At 31.8% G+C, this 5,298-nt stretch overlaps 1 protein-coding gene across 1 annotated transcript in view; it reads right to left on the reverse strand.

Moving 5' to 3' along the window:
• Positions 1 to 5,298, reverse strand: part of LOC108358626 (tyrosine kinase receptor Cad96Ca-like) — a 213,293-nt gene that overhangs the window by 189,841 nt on the left and 18,154 nt on the right. The gene's annotated exons all lie outside the window — the stretch shown is intronic.

Here is a 5,298-nt window from a genome sequence, read left to right on the forward strand (position 1 = left end):
GTCTTAATTATCTCTTTTCTTTCCAAATCTATAACTATATATATATATATATATTCTTATCTTCTGCTCCAATAACTTTAATCGTATATATGTTTGTAGTTTTGTGATGTTTAAGGCAAATTTTCTGTTTTAAAACTAAGTATTCACATGCACTGTAATTTAATACCTCTGGTTGTTGTGCATGTACTTTAATAAATAAATAAATAAATAAGAAATCGGTCAAGCCGTTTCGGAGGAGCTGACCACAAACACCGTGACATGAGATTTTATTCGAATGGTGGCAACGCTATGTATTTTTTGTTTGTTTTAGATGTTTTCGTGCATTCGCAGTGGAATAGAACTATCGTAGCTTATTTAAATTAAATTATTTCTGATACAGCAATACATTTACATATATAAAGATTTTATCGAATGGTGGCAACCCTATACAAATTTTTTTCTATATTAAATTTTTTATGCATTCTCAGTGAACTATAGCTGTTGCGGCTTTTTAAATTTCATATTATTTTGATATTTCGGATATCTGGCAACACCGGTTTTTAAATTTTTGTTTACAAACCTTCTACATACAGAGAGTCTTGAGTTATGCGATAACAAACTAACACACGAACTGCAATTCATTTTTATATGTATAGATTTTTTTCGAGAGGGGGCAACCCTATTCAAATTTATTTATTTTTATTAAATTGGTTTATACATTCTCAGTAAAGCACATTATTGCGGCTTATGTAAATTTATTTATTTTTTATATTTGAAATATGTGGCAACATCAGTTTTCCAATTTTTCTTTACAATGATTCTATCGAAAGACACAAATGAAATAAAAGTGAAGCAAATCTCTCGATCCGTTCTTGAGTTATGCGATAACACCCGAAAGCAAGCCATTTTTACATATAAAATTTTTTTTCGAATAGTAGCAACCCTAACGATTTTTTTTTAATTAGTTTTTTTCATACATTCTCAGTGAAAAAGCATTATTGCGGCTTATTTATAACTATTTTTTTCCTGATATTGCAGATATCTGGCAACAGCATTTTTCCAATTTTCTCTTTAAAAACCTTCTACAGACGGAAAGACACAAAATTAAATATAAAACGAAGCAAATCTGTTGAGCCGTTCTTGAGTTATGCGATAACATATGAAAGCAAGCCATTTATACATATACAACTTTTTCCAATGGCGGCAACCCTACACAAATTTTTTTCTGAATTGATTTCTTTTATAANTTTCGAATGATGGCAACCCTACCGAATTTTTTTCCGAATAAATTTTTGTTTAAGATATTCTCAGTGAAATAGCATTATTGTGGTTCATTTATAATTATTTTTTTTTCTGATGTTGCAGATATCTGGCGACATAATTTTTCCAATTTTCGCCTTACAAACCTTCTACAGACAGGAAAACACAAAATGAAATAAAAACCATGCAAATCCGTTGAGCCGTTCTTGACTGATGCGATAACACACGAACAGCAATTCATTTTTATATATAACGATTATATATACAATCGCTCTTTAGCAAAGAAGTGTTTTTTTAAGAAATTTTAGGAGAATGGGGGTCGCATTGCCCACTTATATGATATATGCGTATCTCAAAAACTACTCCACTTTATATACAAAAACGGAATGCTTTCATGTGTTATCGCATCACTCAAGAACGGCTCAACGGATTTGCATGGTTTTTATTTCATTTTGTGTTTTCCTGTCTGTAGAAGGTTTGTAAGGCGAAAATTGGAAAAATTATGTCGCCAGATATCTGCAACATCAGAAAAAAAAATAATTATAAATGAACCACAATAATGCTATTTCACTGAGAATATCTTAAACAAAAATTTATTCGGAAAAAAATTCGGTAGGGTTGCCATCATTCGAAAATATGGAATGCTTTCGTGTGTTATCACATAACTCAAGATCGGCTCCAGGGATTAGCTTCGCTTTTATTTCATTTTGTGTATTTCTGTCTGTAGAATGAATGTAAAGAAAAAATCAGAAACCCGGTTTGCCACATATTTCAAATATAAAAAATAAAATTAAATTTACATAAGCCGCAATAATGTACATTACTGAGAATGCATAAACAAATTTAATAAAAGAAAAAATTTGAGTAGGGTTCCCACCACTCGAAAAAAATCTTTACATACAAAAATGAATTGCTGTTGGTTGTTTATCGCATAACTCAGGAACGGCTCAACGGATTTGCTTCGTTGTTATTTCATTTTATTTATCTCTGTCTGTAGAAGGTGTGTAAAGAAAAAATTGAAAACTCGTCTGAAATATCAAAAAAAAAGTAAATTAAAATAGCCGCAAGTGTGCCAAAATCAACTTTTTTTCTGGGTATTGGACCAAACCAATTTTTTTTAAGAGATTGACTCATAGGTAAAACAGTGATTTCTCCGTTTTTCGAAGTTGGGCTCCGAAATCGAGATATGGTCCTTCGAATTTCGAAATAGGACCTTTTGTAAATAATAATATTTAATTATTGCATGTAAATAACTAAAAACCTGAAAATATAGACATTGTCCTCCTTTTACTCTTATTTAAATGGTTTATAACTTTTTTTGTGCAAACTTATATTACAGGTGCTATAAGGGGTCAAAGTTCAGGTCTTCCAAAAATTAAATTCCTTATAGTGCAAACAATTTTGAACTGATTTTTAAAAAAATTATATCGTTGTAAAGGTGATTAAACCTCCTTTCTTCCGATATGCATATTTGTATACTTCGTATATAAAAATTTTAGAAAAAACACATTTCAATGGATAAATACCCTTTTTTATAAAAAAAATGTTTTAAACAAAAAAATTTATAACAGTTTTTTAAAAAATTAGTATCGTTGTAAAGACGATTAAATCCCTTTTCTTTTGATATGCATATTTGTATACTTGGTATATAAGAATTAAAAACAAAAACACATTTAAATGAAAAAATATCTTTTTTTTGTAAAAAAAATATTTTAGACAAAAAAAATACTTACCGAATTTTAAAAAATTCGTATCGCTGTAAAAGCGATTAAACCCTTTTCTTCTGAAATGTATATTTGTATACTTCTTATATAAAAATTTGAGAAAAACCCTTATACAATTGAATACTTTATGTAAATAAAACAGAAAATTACCTTTAATTTTCTTATATAACCTGTTATGTAAAAAATCAAAAACCATGATGTTTATATATTTTTATATGCCTTAGACTTCTGTTACATATACTTTTGCTTTATTTTTAACAGGGCTGTGGGTGAACAAGAACGAATTAATTCTTAAAACAATAATAATTATTTATTAAATACGGTATTCAATTGTATTACTAATAAGTAATTTTTCTGTAAAATGTTTTTTTTATAAGAAAAAATTGGTATTTTTTGCTTTTAGGTGTTTTTTTTTAATTTTTATACACGAAGTATACAAATATGCATATTAGACGAAAGAGGGTTTAATCCCCTTAACAACGATGCCAATTTTTTAAAAGTGAGTGAGTAATTTTTCTGTTATAATTTTTTTTTTATAAAAAAGTAAAATATTTTTTTATACAAATAACAAGAAACAACGCTACGAACTTTTTAAAAATCAAATAAAAATTTTCTGAAATATTAAGTTTTTAATTTTTCGAAGATCTGACCTTTGGCGCGTTATAGCACCTGTAATTAAGTTTTCACAAAAAAAATGATATACCATATAAATAAGAGCAAAAGGCGGACCACGTCTGGTTTGGTCCAATACCCAGCCGAGTGCTGTACAGTGTAATTATATGGGAATGCATAAAAAAATTAATATAGAAAAAAATTTGGATAGGGTTGCCACCAGTCGCTAAAATCTTTATATATTGTATTTCTGTATCAAAAGAAAAATATTTAAATAAGCCGCAATAATGCTATTTCACTGCGAATGTGTTTTTGGGTGTTAAAACGCCCCCGTGGGTCCACCACTGACTAACATGTAGTTTAGCACCCAAAACCCTCCCCCAGCCTCCGCTGGATGCACCGCGGCCCGAGGAACATGGCGTAAAGTATTTTTCATAGCGCTAAGTTAAGAAGGCGTGGAACCTCCAATAAAAACCAAATTTTTCATACTGCATATCTGTGGAAGTGTTCATGGTAGAGTACTGGAGCTTGATAGGGATATATACGAAATCGCATACTCTTGGAGAATAATTGGAGCTATTGGAAAGGGGGCGACTCCCATACGGAATTAATCGCATACTCATTAAAAAAGTGATGTTATTGGAAAGGGGCGTGGAACCTCTCATACAAATCGAGTTTTAAATACTGCTTATTTCTGAATGTGTTCATTGTAGTCAAGTACTCTACTGTACTCAAATAAGCCGATTTTTTCATACTGCACATCTCTGGAAGTGTTCGTGGTTGAGCACTCGAACATATAGTAGTATAGAGATATACGAAATCAATTGCATACTCTTAGAGGAAATTGGGGATATTTAAGAAGGGGGCGCGACATCTTCCAAAAGGTACTGAAACTATTACCTCTCTTTGGATGTATATACATATAATACTTCTGTTCGTGTGTTTGTGAGCGAATCGATTTTAACGAATTTTTTTTGTGTGATTAATGTCTCTTCGTAGTTGTTCAGATTCCCAGTTTGACCTGCCAGGTGGCGCTGGAGTCGTGTTATTGTTAGAAATCTTAGTTTTGATCGATCTGGCTTATATTCGAGATACTTATGTATTCGTAACGCCCAAGGGCAATACTATTGCAAAAAACAGCCGCCGGGTGACGCTGGGGTCGAGTTGTTACCAAAATTCGTCAAGTGAGAAAAAGTGCCGTGAATGTCCGATTACATCGACGTGCTGTATCACCGAGTATGCCGAGCTCCCGGGTGTTCCGATTGGCCCAATGAACTTGATTTGCGAGCTTTATTCGGATACACCAGGATTGAGTTGCGCAGGGGTCAATCACAAATGACCAGCATTAAATCTACCATCAGAACCATTACGCTCCTTGATAAGAGCTTTAAGCTATTTCGACTGAAATAAGTCTGTGTATGTTGGATTTTTGTAGAACAACGATACTCACCATTTTTTAAATTGCCACCAACTATACCATACAGTTTGAAGGGCAGATTCACCATCGAACCGGATCATTGTTGCTGCCAGGGAGTGAATGGGAAAAAGTTCTTCAAATTTATTTCGTTGTTCGATTAACCGTGCTGTGAAACGTCAGATCTTTGGAGAATTTCAAGAACTTCTTCACGAACATACATAGGTTATTAAAGACGACGATGGAAATATGCCTTCTGGCAACCACCAAACCGTAATATTAGCAGATAAATGTATCACTGGAAATCGT

This window comes from Rhagoletis zephyria, unplaced genomic scaffold, assembly GCF_001687245.7.
Source record: "Rhagoletis zephyria isolate East Lansing unplaced genomic scaffold, Rhagoletis_zephyria_1.1 Rzeph_scaffold_00278, whole genome shotgun sequence".
Taxonomy (NCBI): Eukaryota; Metazoa; Arthropoda; class Insecta; order Diptera; family Tephritidae; genus Rhagoletis; species Rhagoletis zephyria.